The 20,476-nt window shown below is 41.2% G+C and overlaps 1 protein-coding gene across 26 annotated transcripts in view; it reads left to right on the top strand.

Annotated features, from left to right (window-relative positions):
- Positions 1–20,476, top strand: part of LOC122765983 (adhesion G protein-coupled receptor L3-like) — a 196,362-nt gene that overhangs the window by 26,001 nt on the left and 149,885 nt on the right. The gene's annotated exons all lie outside the window — the stretch shown is intronic.

Below are 20,476 nucleotides of genomic sequence, written 5' to 3'. Positions count from 1 at the left end.
ACACCCTCCAATGCTGCCCCCTCCACCAACCCTCTCTATTCTGAATGGAGCCACTAGCCTCTGTACCTCCTGTGGTGAAGCTGGATTGAATTCAATTAGGGAGATTGTTTGCCCTTCAGAGTGTAGTGGGCTCTGTGGATGATAGGTTTGCCTGCCGACAAGCCCAACACACACACACACACACAGTCCTACCACATTCATCTAGCCTGTTTCCCCTCCATTTGACTTGATGCATCTTCCTGTCCTTTAACTCTTTTCCTAACTACCTCCCTGCAGCTGTGTGTTGTGCACACGTTGTCTACACACTTCAAGGCCATGTTCAAGTGTTCTGTGCTCTTTTATGACATTGTGCTTGACAAGATCAAGGCATATCTGGCTCTGCCGTAGTGTGTGTTATATCACCTTTCTGATGACTTACATGAGCTTATGCTGTGTTTCCATCATGGTACAGTTTGGTTTTTAACCCGCACTTGTTAGGCGGGATGTGAGCTGTATCAGCGAGATAATAGTTTGATGTTGTACCGGTGCACCGACAATAAAAGACATTAAATGCGACACAACACAAAGGACAACAACGGAGGACATCCAGCAGCTCATTTCTATTTCTGTTTGGTTTGTTGCTGTTTGTCTCAAAAAGATGTCAAGCTTTATATGAGTATAGACGTTGCGTAGCGTTGCTTTTCTGTCACTCGATGAGCTGACTGTTGTCAAGCTCCACCTGTATCATACCGTACCATTACTCTGGGCCCCTGGGAAAGGTACGGAAAAATATGAAATTTTTGTGTACCGAAACAAATTCTTCCACTCGGTGGAAACCGGCTTGGCTTCATGTTCTGTATTTCATTAATCCGGGAGGGTTGATGGGCTGGGCATTATCAGAGGAGAATGATTTAGAACTCCACTTATGCTCAATCCCAGCAACGACACACACTTTCCCAGATTAATTTGCTAGTTTGGCAGCATATCCAGCACAAAAGGAAGGACAGAATATGTTGCTGACATCGGGAGTAATGGTCACATTAGCTGCAAGGTGAAAATAGAATTGTGCTGTCATCTGAATAACATTGAGAGCAGCAGGCGGTACTTGTGCGTGGCATTGCCTTGTGGTTTTTAGATATGAAGTGTAAATCTGGCACACGCATCCTTGATCTCTGTTCTGTGCAGACTCCCGTTTCAGCGACTTGTCCCGCAACCTGCTGCTTTCCTCCAGACGTCATGCTGTGAGACTGTGCATGGGCTGCTTCTCAGATATCAGACTATTAGGCCTGAAAGATGTCAAGTGAATTAATGGCTGAGAATTGCTTTGATGATAAATATCCTGATGCATCCTGACATGGAATTAACACCTTCATTTGATGCACCTTCTTTTCACTAATTTGTGGTCACTTTGGATTAAATACAATTGACTTCAGGATGATCACTTAAGGGCTGAAGAAGGCAGATTCCAGACTTGATTTAAAAGCGCAGTGTTTCATAGCATGGAAAGAGATTAATGTTTAAAGCATATTATTTAAAGAAAGAGCTATAATACTTCTTGAAAGTCCTTTTGAGAGAATATGAACCCCTGCACGCTCTCACAATGCTTTGCATACCCAACATGGTCACCCATGGCATCCACCATTCAAGTTAGTTTGACCATAATGGCCAGTGATGACATGAAGCCGCCAGGTTTTTGGTTCTGTTATTTTAAAGCCCTGCCATTTGTTTTCATAGTGTGATCCTGTCCAAACGGCTTGAAAGGATGCAAAACAGGTCATTTGAATGGGAAGGGAGTGAAATCCTTTTGGCCAGTGTCAGCAGTGTTCTTGAATTTGAATCCTCTCCAGAGGTAGTTGACTTTACAAGTCTTTGTTGTTGTCCTGTTACTTGGGCAACTATGCTCAGCACAAGAGCAGCCTGGCTCAAGGGTACCAGCATCAACACCCTCTAAGTGACCAAATTATTCAAAAGGCACACACTGCCTGATGTAGTGCAAGGCTGATAATAACCCATTTGTTGACCCTTTGTTTAAATTACTGTTGTCAAGACAACAGCAACCTGCTGGAAATTTATTTTTGTGGTCATTTGCGGTCATTTCGTCCCAATAGGCGAGGCGTTGCTCAGCTGCAAGAAAATGTTGTTTAGTAATTTCACCGCTAATTTATACTGTACATATTTACAGTGTATACATGTGAACTGGTGAATCTGGCATGAATAGTAGGATGTGTTTGAATGGAGGGTTTATCATTCAATTTTAACCTCAAGCTCATTCACGTGCATTTATTTAAGAATCATTATTTAGGCCAGTTGTGAATGGCGGACTCTTTATGAATAAATTAAATGTGTATTCATTTATTTTTGTTGCTTGGGCTGTTTTGTCCTGGACCTAATTATTCTGTTGTCGAGTCCTTCAAAAGATGTATTTATGTGTGTGGTCATGCCTAATCAGCATATGCTCTTTGTGTGTCAGCTGGTGTGCGTGTACATACAGTAAATGTATATGTGTAGTATTTGCCATTGCATGTATGCCCACACTGCTTTTTCCTATACAGTATTCATGTCTGCAGTGACCCCTCACCATGTTACCCTGCTACATGCATTTTTTTCCATATGTGCAAGTTGTGTATGCATTTTCGCAATTTTCCGTAAACGGCACATCTCTCCAAACAAGACAGTTTATTCAGAATCTGATTTATTGACTTCTACAATGTAAGGAATGTATTTGTTTGTGTAGTAGCTGTCAAACTTCTTCCTCCAATGTCTAATGACGTATCAGTCGATTTTGGGTTAAACATGTTTTATCGCATATCAGGAAACATGTCAAGATCCCCTGTTTTGACTAATGACTAAAGTCCCAGCTCGCCTCAGCACGGCACGGTTTAGGTTGGTTTTCCACTACAAAATAGTACCTCTTAAATGTGGGCGGAGTCATCGCTGCACGGCTGCATGAAATTGCCATGAATCAGTTAATTAAGACTTATTTCCTCCATGACCAGAGCACAGACTCCATCTGACATAGTCACTGGGCTGAAATACAGCTTCCTGTGATGGCACTCCATCACAGGAAGACCAAGCAGTGGCCAGCATGGACTAAAGACTAGAAATAGTAACACTAGTGGAAACGCAAAATAAGCGCACCGAGGCGAGTTGAGCCGGTGGAAACACACCTTAAAACAAAAGGCTGCTACCTCCTTGACTTCTATGCTGGGTTCTCTGTAACTATAATGTTTTTTATTTTTCATGTTTAATTATTTTGCATAATGTAGATTTAAATCTACACCTGCTTTGACATGAGTATGCAGATTATATTAATTTCATGAGAGAAAAGACTTAATGAGCATTTCACTTACACAAAAATGTATATCTATTGGTATCAGTTATCCATTATCATGGATCCCTAAACAAGTCATTTAAAGGGTTAAAAGACATCGTTTTGATAGGTTTGAAGAGATTTATGTGAGAATATTGGCTCTTGCAGCCAAACAGCCCTAAACCCACTTTAGATATTTTTCAAAAACAGTAGCAAAGAATAATCTTGATGATGACAGTATGTATAAACTGAGCATCAGAAGAACTGGTACATAGATTTTGTTATCTTAGAATGCACTCACTCTTATTGGTTTCCTTCATTTCTGTTCTTGCTATAGGTTAAGGTAACATCTGCTGTTTGTATTTTTATTACAGACACATGAGTGGTACACATTTCTTCCAGCTTGTTGAACTATTCCTTTAACATGGGACAGTGGGGTATATTTGGGAAAACTACATTCTCTCTCTCTCCCACTCCCCTCTGGCTGTCTCTCTCAAACACACGTTGTTATTGCATGTCACATTCCACCACTTTAGTCAGAGGGCTGCACAGGTGAGCGTTTTTCTTGCCACAGGTAAGCATCCCATCGATAATTGTGCCCCTCGGTCTGACACGGAGAACTGTAAATTGTGACAGAACTATTTTGGTATGAGAATTGGTTACTGGGTTGTTGGCACCATATCTTGTCATGTGCCCGGCTGCTCTCCTGACACCTGCTCTGACAGTTTGGGGCATCTTAATAAAACAACAACCTTGACAGCAGCTCAGCAGTCTCTCTCTCTCTTTCTCTCCATCTTTACTCTTTCTACTCCTTCCTCGCTCACTGTGTCGTTCTGCTTCCCCTCCTCTCGATGACAATTTATGATAATGGCTGATCTGTTGATGACAATTGGATTCAAACACTGGTTTCCCCTCTGGGGCTCTGAGGCTACGCTGGTATCATCAGACATGACAGAAGAATTCAAGGCAGCAATGACTCTCATTTGAAAGACACTCATGTTATTTGAGCTCCAAGGCATCGGCTGCTGATGTTGGTGTTTGCTGCCATGTGCTGACAAACCAGAAGCTTTTCAAAGAGATGTCAACTGGCGTGAAGTTTTTCCTCCTTGGTTTTTGTGACATTGAGCCCCCCTTGAACTTCTGCTACACCCTGTCCAAAGCTTCTGCTCCAGCAAGGTGTGTGGCTCTAATCAGCTCTGTTTGAAGTTCGGAGGCAGCAGGCTTTATGGAGGAGCCAATATCTCGTAGGACATTAAGGAGAGAGGCAAGGGAGGAGAGGCAGAGATTACTGCTGGTCTTTTTATAGAGGATCACTCCATCTTGTCCTTTTTATCTTACTCATTAGTTCTTGCTTCCCCCTGGAGGGTGATTCTCTCTCTCTGTCTCTCTCACCAAGACAAGCCCACTTTCTTCAGTTTGGCCCAGAACCTGTCTGGCCATCAGTTAACCAAATATCTCTTGTCTTGCTGTCATTTTCAAGTCATAGTCAGAAAGTGCGTGTGTGGTCAGAGCTACTCTTGTCAACCCAGGAGAGGAAAAGGGAGACGGATGAATAATGATCGCACATGCTTTCCTTTGTTGGCAGTGGAGGAAGTGGGTCCAGTGACATGCCTTTACTTCATTTTCCTCCCCTAATTCTCTCCATTTCACTCCCCGCCGTTGGCTAGTACCTTTGATATCAGACGTCCCTCTGAGCCCATCACAAAATAACCAACACTCTGCAACTGTCTGTCAGGGGAGTTCACTGCCTGACAATGGCTGCACACGCTGTGGTAATCAGAAGTTGTCAAAACGTGAAGTGTCCTCTGCTATGACTGAGTGTGTGCTTTGTGTCAGAGCTTTGGCTACAGTGTAGATGTCCTAATGGTCTTTTTATCAACAAGGATCATTAAATAATGTCCTGCGACTGCATGTTTGGCAGCAAAATTGTTATTTAGCAGAGGGAAATTGAGACACAGATGGATAATAGTGGCTTTTTTTGTCACAGCCAGCCTACTACCCAACCCAGTTGTGTGATGAAGCACTTTCATACACTTTCATGACCTCTTATGATTATACATCATTCTCAAGTACAACGAGGGCTGTTCCTTTTACACATTCCCAAGTGGTTTATGAAAATTTTATTTATGTATTTGTTCTCCATAAGTGTGGTCTGCTCCTTAGCCTCCTGTGAGAGGAGGCGCCTGTCTTGTAAAAACACAACCAGGGAAATTATTGATTTGCATCTGTTTAACTGGAGTGGAGCAGAGCACCTCCCTGCTGTCAACCCCACGGTTTTGCCTGTGATCATCCCAAAGGTGTCATCACATCCGTCTGTCCTTTTTACGCCGGCCCTAAACCGTGGACAGGGGCCACAATCTGTTCCTGCCCTCCCTTGAATTTTATTTACAGCCTCATCCTGGTAATAAAGCCCACAATTTATGACTTACTTTTTAATTAGAAATAATGTCTTGTAGAGTTAAAGTGATGGATGCTTTAATCAATATATAGACTGCAGCTGGCCCTATGATGAACGTCACTATTGACAGCGTGCAGAGTAGCCTAACTTAACACTTGGTCTCTCAAAGAAATATGTAGTGTTTTGTCTGGTGATGGAAATTGTACACTGCCCTTTTCTACATCTCTCCTCATTCTTTTGCCTTCCATTTTACTGTCTCCTGCTACTCTGTCAACACTTTTCTCTCTAGAGGCAATCTCTTCTCCTGAATGAATCAACCTCTCCTGTCACACTGTATTGATGCAATTATTTTACTTCACTGAAACCCTATTGTGTAGTGTGCCACATTTGCTCAGGTTTAAATACAAAAAAGTGCCGAAGGTAGTTTCTCATGAATGGGAACTGACAAGCCGAAAGGAATGCAATTCTCAAATAGGTGATTTAGATCGGAGAGGTTTTTGTGTATTTTTTTTTCAAATGGGTAAAGTGAGCCCCGCCCCCCAAGGTTCAGAGAAAAGAGAGCAAATAGAATTTTCAAGTTGAATAATTAAATAGACATAAAGTAAATGGCGTGTGTTTAACAACGATTGTGTAACGAAAGGGACAGAATTATGGTGCTTGGCAGCAATAGTTCAATTATGTCACACAAAGCCACAAGTGAACATGGCTGTGCTGGAATCAGGCCTCGTACCTGCTATTACCATGCTTCTCGGGTGAACTTCGGAGTTCACGCACATGCATCTCGAGTGACCACTTGCAATCACGTCTCACTTCGCCGCTCTGTATGAAAACAAACATGCACATCACTGCTGTTTGCAAAGACTAAAGGTGTTGTTTTTAGTCTGACTCTGACAGACGGGGCCCATTGTCCATGTGTTTGTGTGTGTGTGTGAGAGGCAAGCGAGGCTGAGTGAATCAATGCACTGTGCACAGCTGAAACAGTGAAATGAGATTTAACCATTTAAAAATGCTAAAAACAAATAGAAAATCAATAAGTGGCAAAGTTGATATCGTGGCACGCTGCCACAAATAAATCAATGTATGGAGAACACTGAGACGTGAAGTAATATTGTTTTGTTTCATTAGAAAAATGTTGCAGGTCAGAAGGTGGTTGAGCGTGGAAAAACATCTGTGTTTACACTGCGAGAAGAATGTGACCATATGTGTGTAAGACCGTCCTCAAATCTGTTCTGAATGATTGGATCTCAAACACATCCTCAATATCTTGTCTGACCTGGGTCAAACATGCTGACAGCCTTAAAATTCTCTGTCAATCCACGATAAAGGTCATTTTAAGTACAGACGTCAGAATTGTGAAGGGTTTACCACATGTGGGATTTGCCTGCCACACACTTCTGGAAAACCAATTTCCTGGTATTTTGTCTTGCAAAAACACACTTACGTACTTTTCAGTGATACAACGATGAGAAAAGACTTTACAAGTTTAAGCACCCCCACTTTAAATCAATCATTGACTAACCGAGTTGGTGCAGGATGGTTTTCTGTTGATGAAGTTATATGTTAGTGAACCGAATATTTCAGAGCAAACGTATAACGCAGATTCAAGTTAATAAAGTTAATAAGTTAGGAAGTAAACTCGCACAGAAGGTGAGTCACAGTCATTTTTGTGTACTTCCTTCACTTTCACAAAGTAATAATTGGAACCTGGTGTGTGCTGCTACCATGCAGACCACCCTTAAGTGAACTCTAATAGACAGGATAGTCTTATCCGTACACACACAGGAACATAATATCGCCTACACTCTAAGACCAACCACAATACCTTTCTTTCTCATTGATTAGTGTTGCATTCACTGCCCAGGGCAAGTAGAGGCCTTAATAATGACTTTATGCTTTGTTGTCATGGTCTTGGGAATAGAATAACCATGGATGACATGGATCCCATGCTATAAGTCCCTCTAGTCAATGGTTAACTGTTCTGCGGCAATTCAAAGCATTTGGGCTCTGTCGCAACTGACCGCTCTCATGTAGATCTTGACCTGCATATGTTTTCTTCGTGCCCCCCACAGCCTCATTTCAGCTCTTTCCTCCATTCATTCCCTCATTCTGCTGGCATGTCTTAGCTTATCTGCCTCCTTTGTGCAACATAAGCTTGTAGATAAGCAGTATATTGAGCAGGGTTACTCATGTCTGTCTTGTTCATTCATCAGAATCTTCTAATTCCCCCCAGAAACCTATTTCCCAGACTGCAGGTGGCCTATGTTGCAACACGGAGGGCACGCCTGATCTCTCCAAAGCAAACATAGACGTTTAGTCACTGCTGCCGCTTTTGTATTCCCTACGAGTGCCAGTAATGCCCCAATATGTATGTGCACTGTGAATGTGCACTTGAGTAATCCTAAAGACAGTGTAAAAACATGCCACTCAGAGGTACGTAGCTTTAGGCGAGATTAGCCATGGAGTCAGGATTTATTCATTTGTTGTATTTGCACCTTCTTTATATCCAGTTGACGGTTAGGTGGCATGTACAAAACCAACAGAACCCCACTGCAGATCTGAACCAGTGGTTACGCATAAGCCATAAAGTCCACAGGTGTTTCCAGTTGTGCTAAGCCTTGAAAATGCATAGCCTCCAGCGGGCTTTAGTTAGTCTTTCTGATCGCATGACTGATTTATTTCAATTCCATGACACGCAGTACAGTACAGTAACTGTGTTAGACAAGGTTTTATTGAGAATGAACAGTTACAAACTTAAGTAATAGTCCTAAGTAATAATGTCCTGAGAATCCAACTGAGCCCGTTCATCAGTCAGGGTCAGTGCCGTCCATGATCTCTGTTCTGGGCAGTTAATTAAGAATTAGTACATGGCATGACCCTCAGGATGTTCTCCATGGTGAGAATAATGAACACCTGGAAATGGTGCGGGGGGATATAATAATTTGGCTCATGCACAAGTCATTCCATTAAGACTTTTGAACTTCAGTGGCCTTTATAATTGCACTATACAACATTTCTCTCTCTGTTTCTCCCCAGTCTTACTACCAATCAGATTTTTTTTTCTTCAAACATTTGACATGTGATCTATAATGTAATATGGTTGAGTTACATCAACATTTATAAAGCCCATTAAATTGAATAAGATTTAACCCAGTGCCAGTAAAAAAAACTTCTCACATTTTGCTTTAACTGCTGCGGTTTAATGTTTGCCAAGTTTTTATAGAAACAAAAATGTACATAGAAATATTGTTTTACACATTTTACAGCATTATTTTAAATGACATTTAAGGAAAAACTAAAAAAGAAGGATCTGCACAATTAAAGAAAAGGAAAATATTTGTTCCACCCCGTTGTGTATGTTGTTGAAGGAATTGTTTGTAAATTCACTGTGAAAACTGTGTTGCCCGGTTATATCGAGTATTCCATTAGAACAATAAAACTTTGTTGTTTTTGTATTGGGAGAGGAATGCAGCACAGTTGGAGCATGGGTTCCACAGTAAAAAAAACCCACAAACCCCAAAGTGACAAATGCCTATTCTTGGTTAAGAAAAAAAAAAAAAAAAAGAGGAAAAGAAAATTCAATTTAATCTATAATTTCCACATTATACTGTAGTTCTGGTGCAGCTGGTGTGTCCGGACAGGCCAACAGTGATTTGAACATTCTCCACATATGTAAACCCAGTTTTGCTCCTGTATGCTACATCATAATGATCTGGCCCAATGCCTTGATTCAAATTGGTGAATATTTTACGGTCTGAGTAGTTAGAATATGATGCAGCTGCTCACAGACATTATTTTATCAACTGCATTTGCAGGTCATAGTGCGGTGCAGAATCCAGTGTTTCCTCCCCACCCTCCCTTTGTCTATGCTGGCAGTGAGCGTGCCCCAGTACACACAGTCCCTAGATGCAGTCTGGCAGGCCTAGTGAATCATCTTCCCGTCACAGGTGGAGGAAATACAACAGCGGGATTGGCAGTCCAAAGGTGGCGTCTGGCCTCACTGGTGAGTGAGGTGTTTGGCTTGCTTCCTCTGGAAATGAGGATATGTCATATTTTTCATGCAGGAGAGGGAGGCTAGTTGTGCTTTTTTTTTTTCTTTTTTTCCCCCCAGTGAATTTGCAGATTTGAAAGAATATGCAGTCATTTCTAAATATTTACAGTATATCCTCAGCTAGGGTTTTATTATGTGCATACTATAAACACAATAAGACGACAACAGCAACCGAGATGGTGCCAGCAGAATGCTAGTGCGAGAGAGGTGGGGCTTCCTGGTTTGCCAGAGTTGTGCACTGATGGTGTACATGAATAACTGAATGGTGTTTTGAGATTTTTTGTCACAGTGGGACCCTGTTTTTGAAAACAGCATTTTAGGGCTCCTAAAACACAGGTTCCGTGTGGATCCTCCTTAACGTGTTCTTTGTACAGCCCCTAATTTTGATAGGTGTCTTGTTGAGTATGTCAACAAAGGGGTGGGAGAGAGCCAGCAACATACAGGCCTTGATTGATGTGACAAAACACCAGCTCTCCCAATGCAGTCTGGGATTTGTAGTATCAGATGTGCCTGTACCAAGTATTTTGCACGCCATGAGTTTGACACATATACTCTATGGTTGTTTGTTGTTTGCCCTTTTTTCAGCGTTTCTCTCCCACTGTGTGTGTGTGTGTGTGTGTGTGTGTATAAGAAAAGACTGTTTCATGCAGCTCCCTTTGGAAGGTGAGGGCCGCTGATCAAAGACAGACTCTTCAGGGCCACTGGGGGCCCGGTGCAAGCAGCAGATGTTTCCCGTCACTGCAACTAGCTCAGTGAGAGGTATCCTTATTTAACCAACACCAGCTAATGGCCCCAGCCAGTGTCAGATGCAGCAGATCGCTTTCCTCCTCTATTGTAAGCTGAACATGGGACAGAAGGTGAAACGGCAGAGATATCTTGTTCCTCTCATTGTGCTCCTTGGTGAATTTCTAGCCACAGAAATCCCTTTAATAGCAATTGGGTGTAAATAAAGGACTTTGTGTTTTCCTATTGTCTTCAGTATGGTTTTGCATTCGGGCCAGTGGTGAAACTAGACAGTGGAGAAAAGGTATTGGAAAACTGGGTAACAGCGGAAGACAGCCAAAGAAAAAGAAGAAGAAAAAAGACATGTGGAGATTGTCGTTTGCAGAAAATTAGGGAAGCAAGGTGAATATTAAATCAAACTATGAAAGAGGAGGCCTTTCAGGATCAGCGAGGCGAAAGAGATGGTTTGTAGTATATGTCAATAAATGTAAAAAAACATTTGTAAACAAGGGAGTAGAATATAAAGTGCATTGGATGAACAGAAACAACCAGCGCAGGTCCAGGTTCTTCATATGACATGCAAGAGATTGATTGAGAGATTCAGCGGGCCTAATTGTGCTGCACCATCTGCCTAAGTTACAGAACCTGCCAGGCATGTGACAGATTCCAACAGGCTCTCTGACGAGCAGATGTGTGCAGGAGTTTGTACACGTGTGTGTGTGTGTGTTTAAGCCTGTCATTCTCTTTCCTTTGTGATCACATCTTTTTTTAGAGAATTAAGGCTAAAATCACAGGGAACCGTCATGCAAAAACACATCGTAACCTTTTATTTTTTTAATATCATAAGATGTCCAAGTGTGTGGCACAATCTTGTGCTGCTCATTATTTGTGAGCTCCATCTGTCATGCCGGAGTGGTCATTGCTGACAGTACTTCTATTGATATTACAGACCAACAAATGTCACAGCCAGAAAGTGAATTTCCATAAATCAATCATCTATTTTCTTCCCTCATTTCCACAATGAAACACCACCAGTGGAATTAACAACTGAAACTAGAGAATGCTCTGCACAAAACATGCATATGAATTTATGCAGTATGGCCAACGTCCAGGAATAGAGTCATTAGCTATATTTTTAAAAGGCACCTACTGAAAACCCAGCAGAATTTCCCATTTTAATTAAATCAGTTAGCCAACTGAGATTTGTAATTTGTGATGTCAAAAGTAATAGTATGTGAGTGGGTCTGTGGATGGGCTGCGTCTGATTAATGCTGAGAGTAAGATGGACACACTGTGTATGAACAGTGTTAAGCCAATACCAGCAAACTTTTACATAAACATAAAGCCATTCATTACCCAATGAGGAATTGGAGCAACACAAAGTGCAGTTCAAGTGACTGAATAAGTCATTAAAGCACATGGATGTCTAAAATATCACTTAGATTAAGAACAAAGACGATTGACACTTCAGAGGCTGAAAGATCTCAGAGTGGAAAGAACAAGGAAGGAAGCTGTTACACTAATGAAGCTACAATACACTGCTCTCTACTTACAGATGCAAAAGGCGATTCACCTGAAACTGGACACCTTTGTCTTACCACAGGGGGACACCTGATTAGCAAATAAGGTTATTTCATTTGCATATCAAATCAGTAACGACTATCCCGCTGCGGCTTCGTTTAAACCGGTGGGTTTGAGCTCCTTCCGCTTTCTCTGACCCCACTAGTGTCTTGTGGTTTTGACACAAGCACTGTATGTAATGAACTGTGAAATTCTTAATCTGTTTTTTTTTTTTAATCCCTATGAAAACTTTTATATTTCAGTTTTAATTACATTTTTGAAAAATACAGTTCCCAAGATTATTCATCCCTTGTCCCCTTATAAGATCCAGCTGAACTCTGTGAACATTTAACAGCCGTATTCATTGACTTATCAAGCTGCAGTTTTTTTCCAGAAAACAAAAGAAAGAAAAAAGTACACAGAATCCTCATAAATGTCCAACAGCTATCCAAGCCACTAAACATGACAATAAAGTAATGGATTTTTAATGTATACACCAGTTGCCGCTCATACTCATGTTAACAGTTAAAGCGGTCTTGGCTGTAAATGTTGAGGAAAACAAATAGAAATCGAGCTTCCTGCAACCTGGTCTTGTTCCATTGATGTAGCCTCCAGTGACAGGGGGACATTGGCATGTGTTTCATATTCTGCATACTCATATCCCTAAGTCCCTCTTGTAATTATTATTCAGTAGATGCACTGTTTGGCACAAGGACAAAAGTTTGAATAATATATGCAAGGCCGTCATCAATTTTTGAAAAATGGCCCTGGCCTTTTCTTGTGCTTTTAGCTAAATAGATGCACTTCAACTTGGACATAAAACGACCACAAGGAACAGAAAAGTTTTATTTATATCTTTACGTAAACTTTGAACCAATGTTCGGAGTGAGAGTTTGTTAAGATTGCTATATCCAGCTCAAATAAATGTATGTGTCCCCTCAGCTCACTACGCTCTCCAATGGGGATAAAAGTACAACATGAAAAATTTGAAAATAAAAATAATAGCACTGAGGCATCTTCTCTGCTGTCTGAGGAAGTCAGTATAGTAGATAAAGCATTTGGAGATGAGCTGGTTATGATATCATACAGCACACTTCCTCAGGTTGTGTCCCTGAAGGCTCTCACCTGAGGACTTGGAGTTATTTCCAGCGTAGTGCTCAAAGGAAGGGGCTCCTCTGAGAAAAAGAAAGGGGACGTTGTTATTCCACATCCCCAAGAGAAAGTGCACTATATTTACTTTAATGAAGAAGGGGGCCATGTAAATAAACTCTCTTTATTTTCAACCTCTTCTCTTTTCCACATAATACCACTTTGCATCAATTCCCTGCTAATCCTGCTTGTAAATGTTTTCCTTGTGTGTTGTCCCTGGTTTGGATTTCAGTAATCTATGGGGTGGACGTTTTAATCCGTCTGTGTTGCCAGAACATGGGAGGGATGCTGGACATACTTTTACTGGCTCTTTTGTAAAAATGGAAAATTGGCATTTGTCCCTTGATTTCTAAATAGGCTATGTTTACTGGTCAGGAGGCCATTATCCAAAATTCTGGATGTAAATGGCAAGATTGAATAATAAGCTTTTTGGCATCTCTTTGAGTCTAATGGGCTATAAAAGGGGACATAAAATGCCGTATTTATCTGCTCTGTCCTTTTTGCTGTTACACACAATTCCTAGTTATTTACTGCGAGACGCTAATATCTAAAACAAAAGTGATTGTGTCATTCAGTTTTCCTTGATATGTCCATGTATTGAATCCATTAAAAAATAAGTGTTATATAAGATGTGTTTTGCAAAACAAAGCTCATTTCCCCACACATTACATATTTAATCAACCGTGTTGACTAAACTCTTGTAACCTGATTTGTCGGACGAAAATAATACAAATTCATGATAAACTGTGTTGTTGCTGCACAATTATTTTGGCCCAGCCACAATAAATGGCACATGTTTCCATGCAGACTGAGCTCATCAGCTCATATTACTTTCCTCTCCATGCAGATGTAGCGTTTTCATTTGAACCTGCTGTTTGCATCTGTGGAACTAATCAATAACCCAGCAGAGTATGTTGTTTGCATGATAACTGTGGAGGGATCACGAAAAAAATAAATCCTGGGTAATGATACAGAAGTATTCCACAAGTGTTCTCGGCCATTCTCATTTTGATTCTGTAGGAAATCGGATCGATGTGCTTGACTTGGTTAGGGGACCAATGGGATATATTACTCGTCTGTGACGAGAAGCTCCAGAGCTGGGATTTTTGCCAAGACTTCAGGATGCCAGACAAATGCATCAGATGCATCTCACTTCATGACCTGACCTCCAGAGCTGTGGAAATTTACATATTAACAAAGAATAATATTTGCTCACAGCTGGACTTGTTTGATATCCCACTTAATCGCTGCTATCTATTGTGTTGTCAGATTTTTAGCCTGATCATTTATTACAGCTTATAAAAGCCTGTGTGCAGACAGTGATGGAGGATGCGGAATACTCAACCGCACTTCAGCAATACGTCCTCACATAATGTGCAAACCAGAAGGGAGCCAGTATTTCTAACCTTTGCTGAGGGTTTTAGGAGAAAGGAGCTTTAAAACACAGAGAGCGATCCTTCGAGGATACATGTGTTATGAGCATTTTCTTCTTTTCTTTTTTTTTGGTCCGTCACTTTATAGACGACACTGGAGAAAGTGGATATGAAGCCATGTGGCACTCTGAACTCTCAAATTACAGTTGTCTAAGTGCTAAGTGTGTAATTTTTCACGCTAACATTAGCGGATGGGCAAGCTTAACACAGTAGACGGGACATTATATGCATATTTAAACAATTTAGCACCCACAAACTGTAATGCCTCGTCTCTGCTAATACACTACAGCATGCTCATTTCTTTTTCCTCGCTGTTTGAAGATGTGACCCAGGATGTGTTGCCCCATTAGAAAACAATAACGGATAAATTGCTTTGCACTTGTATAATAAAGGAGAACAGCGAAACACTGCAGGCGATAAAAAAATTTCATTTCCAATTGCTCCAATACAACTCATTATTAGAATTTAAAAGCCAGCTCTTTTCTTTGACCTGCAGGGTGTAGCTGTGTTTGTATTTAGTGATTCTTTTTTTTTTTTCCTCTTTAAATGTGATTAATTGTTTTGTCATTATCACTCAGTTGTACTGAGGAGTTGAAGTGTATGCTCAACACTTGTTTCCTGTATGAACACAGATGTGCATTCATGCTTCTCACACTCAATTTAGTATGGAACTTGAGCCGGCTTTGTGTCTTTTTTACTACTACTACCATACTGTCATACTGTTACTCCCACACGCCGAAGAGGATGGGGAGAAAAGTGGAGCTTTTGGTTTTGTTCCTGTTCTGCATATCAGTGGAAATGTGAACATTTAATTGTGTTAATATTCAGTTTTGCGGTTGACCTTTGCAGGAAGCCCCACCTCCCTTAGTTACTGTTGCCAAGCCTGCTTAACTTTCTGTTTACATCATGCTGGCTGTGTGGACTTAATGGCACTGAGTTAGGCATATGCAGGGCTCACTGATAGTCACTGACATGATAAGGAGCATTTACATCATACTTTACACATGAATAATCATTGGCAGCATTGATCGCCGCATCAGAAATACCTGAAGCTAACCAGCCACGTTAAATTTGAACAAATTTTAATTAAACCTGTCATAAAATCATAATCACCGTAGTCCACTAAAACGGAATGAATGCTTACAATGCACATTTATGCATGGATTGATTCCAGCCCGTCTTATTCCCACGTTCACACGCTCACACGCACACACACACACACACACACACACACACACACACACACTGCGCCGTCTCCTCAATTCATTTGAATTTTTAAGGGATCGTCAAAGAAACTGTCAGCATCAGCGCACACGGTGGAAATCACTCAAATATACTGAGTTATTGGTGCCATTTGCAGAGAGCATTAATGTATGGATACGGCTTTGGATCGCTGAGGTGTGCTTCAATTTAAATAATGATTTGCACAGTCAGAGTGAACAGAGGACATTTCTCCGAGTCAATCCACTTAACATGTGGCCTTTCCATTCTGGAGACGGGTCCCTGCCTTTCACAGAATGTCCCCTCAGAAAGTTGTGGAGACATTGCTGGTGTCCTTACCAAAACTAAATTAAAACCATATACTATTTACTGGCAGTACTGAAATACAGTGTATTGTGTGAATGTTATTAGAATGGGAGACTCGTTTTATTTTGACATACTCATGGGAAAGGGCAATGAAGATTTTGAATAAACCCAAATGTTAATGTAGCTGGCAGTGACAGACGGCTGTACATTGTCCTCTAACATTATGTCTGTTTTTTTTTTGTCCTATTTTATTGGAATGTTGTTTATCTTTACCACCCTATTCTCAGTATCTCATTTGTGCAACTATCTCTACCATGAAATTGCATTAACCTCTGTGAACCTTATTTTCTATTAAGACTATTCAGTGAAATCTTTCTAATTCTCCCATCACGGCTAAAGCACAGCGAGTGTGCACTGAGGGAATATAGTCTTACTGGGAATGTGTTTGGCTGATGTCTGATTCGGCTCTGGGTTAGTATGTGAGGTCAAAACAGATGCCGCTTATATGCAAATAAGGTTGCAGCGATTGGAGCAGAAACAATTGCAATTTATGCGCGTGGGCTCTTTCTTCACACAGTTTAGACGAGTGAAAACAGGAGCGTCGCAGTATATGTTGCCATCATCAATCACCTCAGAGACTCAGTTGCTGCGATGTGTCACGAGGATGAAAGGCACGATTCTCAATGATGGAGCTGTGGAAGAGTTAAGCCCCTGAGTAGATGGCATCAGGATGTGCTGTTGTGGGCGCCATCATCAGAGCTCAGCCAGCAGGGAAAGTCATCTTGCTCACTATGTCTACATGCACATAGGAAAAATCAGCCATGGGGGGAAGAAATTGGAGAACACATAGTATTGCTCTAAATGCCATGTTTTCCATGGTCAGTGGACAGATTTCTCTAATTCCCATTTTCTTATTTAATTTTCTTTTTATCAAATGATACTAAAACAGTAAGCATGGAGTTTTTTTTTTAGGAGTTTTTGGACAACAGAGGTTCTTAGTAGCTCAGAGGAAAAGCCGAGAAGGCTCTGGCGACATTCGTTTAAGAGTGTAATCACTATATCACATATATTGAAACAAAATGTGGAATATTACGAGACTTGTGCATTAATTTATGTAGCCGCTCGGACTGTAACAGAGGTTCAATAAATTCCACTGTGTCCTACATCTATAGTACTGTAATTTTTTTTAATGCCATGAGTGACTCCGTTCCACTGGTCCAATGAATTAAACTCTTCCAAGCGGAGCTCCATCATGTCACTTATTTTTCAATCAGAGTTTGTAAGTATCCATCAAATTTGACAAAGCCTCCAAAACATCAAATGACATATTTTACATGATAACAGATTTTTAGAGGAAAGTCAATCTTCATACTGGGAGTTGTATGTCATCTGTTAATCAGAGCTGGCCATAATTCTGCTTGTTGCGTGGCAGTTTCCTCGTTTTTCAATCTGCACGCTCAGCTTTGCCAAAAGTTGCTCAATATCCATTGTCTATATCCAATTTAAAATTCTTGACATGAACATGGTGGAGTTGGCTGCTGTTGTAATATCTCCACTTCTCCCAATGGACATATTGGGTAATAAATATGAGTTCCACCAATAAAGTCCCACACAGATAAAGTCATTAGACTTTGCCAGCCTGAGGCATCAGCTGTGTGTATTGGACTTGTGTCAGAGCTAAGTCCTCTCCTCGCCCCAAGGGGAGGAGTGGAACCAACTGCTCCAGGAATTGCATGCCAGACATGTGGAGAGACCCCACTTTGCTCAGTGTCCAAGTCAAAAGAAAAGACTTTGGTATTCAAATAGACACTCATGATATAGAATCAAGCAAAGAAAAAAAAAAAAAAGTACTTGGCCAGTTTCAGCAGGGAATCGGGGTGGGTGGATTATGAAGGGGCAGTGGATATAGGATAGAGTTTCATGGTTTCTTTAAAGGTGGTCCTCCCTCCCTCAACACACACACAGACTCCTGGTGGCCTGTTGTGCACGATGAATAACATTCCAGTGTCGGACTGATACAGGAATGAAATGAGCAGAGAGAATGGAGACAGGACGGAGGGGTGGAAAGCCCCCTTCAGCTGAGCTTAGGGCACCCCACTGTAAGTATGGAATAGACGTATCTGACACGACTCCCCAGAAATGCAGTCAATATTGTGCTTGTCTGAGGGAGTTTGTGGTGATGGATCAAAAACCATAATCAGATGCAAAGAATTGCGAGATTGACATCAGTGTTGAGGCAATGTGACATTGACGCCAAGTGTCAGCACCAGTCAAAGATCTTTTTGAAATTCCAGCAAAAGGAAATGCAGAAGAGTGTTGCTTTGCTTCACATTTTTGGCATATTGATTTTTTGAAAAATCAAGAGCCGCCGCTATGGGTTAAACCAAGGCCATGAGTCTTTATACCCACACTCACTGCTGTATGGCTGCACTTCATCATAGCAGTGCTTTTAGTTTAATACTTTACAACATTTTTACCCAATTTACCAACGTTGTGTCTTAAAGTACAAAGTCATGTGTTCACCACTGGGTTTTATCATCTGTAACCATGAATGTCTACAAAATGTATAACCGTCCATTCATTTCTTCATAATCCAAAGCAAAAATGTCAAACTCTTGAATAAACCTCTTTTCATCAACTGTGATAGAATGTAGAACAGTTCAATTGCAGTTCCTCCTACAGGTGTTTGGCTGCCGATGTCTAAGCCAAATGATCAATGGAATGGCAGGCTAATATTGCTATTTATAGAAGCAATGTACTGGTTCAATTGTAAGTGGAGAAATTTAATCATCAAATTTATTTGTCTGCAAAGACATCATAAAAGATTGCTGATTGGGTATAAAAAAAATGACGACTTTGGCATAAAAAAACCCTAGCTGGATGACTTGTCCGTAAAACCTTACAGTTATTTATTTTTGGCCAAATACAGGTTGCTCCTAAAATCCTCCCAGCATTGATACACTTTGTATTGACTGGTAAAAGGCCAATTCTATCAACCAAGCGTCTTCTGTTGTCCCCTTGGCATAAACAGGAGGCAATCTCATTAAAAAGACTGCGCTGCGAGTAGGTCTGCAAAATGTCCACATAGTTGGGGTGCGGTACTCTGGAAAGTCAAAAGCAATTACTGACTTCCTCACTTTCATCCGCTCGGAGCAGCGGGCAGAATGGTGTTTGTTGTGGCGTAAGTGGATGAATAGAGTTACACCAGAGTGCAATTAGGACCCAGATCTGGGTCACAAGTTCTGGTGATTCTGTTCTGTGTCTAGTAAAGGGTGTCTTACGAGTATGGGAAAGAGAGAAGAAAGGATAGGGCAAGGGGTTTAGGATGTGAGAAAAGAGACAAATAGGATAGTAGGTGTACGAACATGTGTGTTCCAGAGTGTGTCCCAGCTGTCTAACAAATATACAATTCTACATTTTCTACAGTGGAACTAGGTGCAGACCCTAGTATTATTTAAACACTTATTGAATCCATTTTGATTCTTGAGGTAAGGCCCAGTATGTGGCGGTCCGCCATGTGTATGTGTGTAAGTCCTAATCGTGGAACAGTAAAAGTCATGGCTTGCAGTCTGTTTCTCTACTTTGACATTTACTTACTATCCCTGACGTTATGTGGCCGCCTCACTGCGGGAGATCGCTGCTTTTAGATTTCGAAAGGTTGCCTGCTGAGTCCAACCCACACACATTCTACTGCTCAGCCAAGAGACACTGGGCAAGGTCACTGGACAGCATGCATATGTGTGCTTTCACGCAGCTCCCCCGAAGTGTGTCGAGTGCATGGAAACAAACACAGGTCACAGAGTGTCCTCCACTCCCCCCTGTGTACCGCAGACACTCTCTGTTTATGTTCTCATCTGACAGGTAAAACATCCAGCTGACCCCACCCTCCTGCGCTCACGCTCTCACACAAGGCCAATCGAACAAGCACTGATGGCACCGACAGGGTGTCAGTGTGCTTCTCTCTCTCTGTGGTCTCCAGTTCACTTAATTAAATCCCATGTGCTTGCAGATTTGCACTTCACACACAATCTTTAATGACTTAATTAGAATTAGTCAGCATTTATTGAAATGAAACTAACACAGTCTAAGTAGCTTTGTTTTTAAGGTAACTGTCTCAGCATGAAAGTACATGCTGCTGAGTCTTATTACAAAAGTGCTACATTAGTTGAAGTCACTGTTTATTCAGTGGCTGCCTGCTGAAATTAAAGGATACTTTAATGTAGACAATCAGATTTCTATGGCTGATGGCGAGCTGTAGAAATTGGGCCAGCTGACTATGGATGCTTGGCTGAATCCCCCCCAAGCACACACATCTGATGCAATAATAACATTTTTATAATAACAAATAG

This window comes from Solea senegalensis, linkage group LG3 (genome assembly GCF_019176455.1).
Source record: "Solea senegalensis isolate Sse05_10M linkage group LG3, IFAPA_SoseM_1, whole genome shotgun sequence".
In the NCBI taxonomy this organism is placed as follows: domain Eukaryota; kingdom Metazoa; phylum Chordata; class Actinopteri; order Pleuronectiformes; family Soleidae; genus Solea; species Solea senegalensis.
Note: the sequence above shows the minus strand (reverse complement) of the source record. Positions and strands in the feature narration are given on the sequence as shown.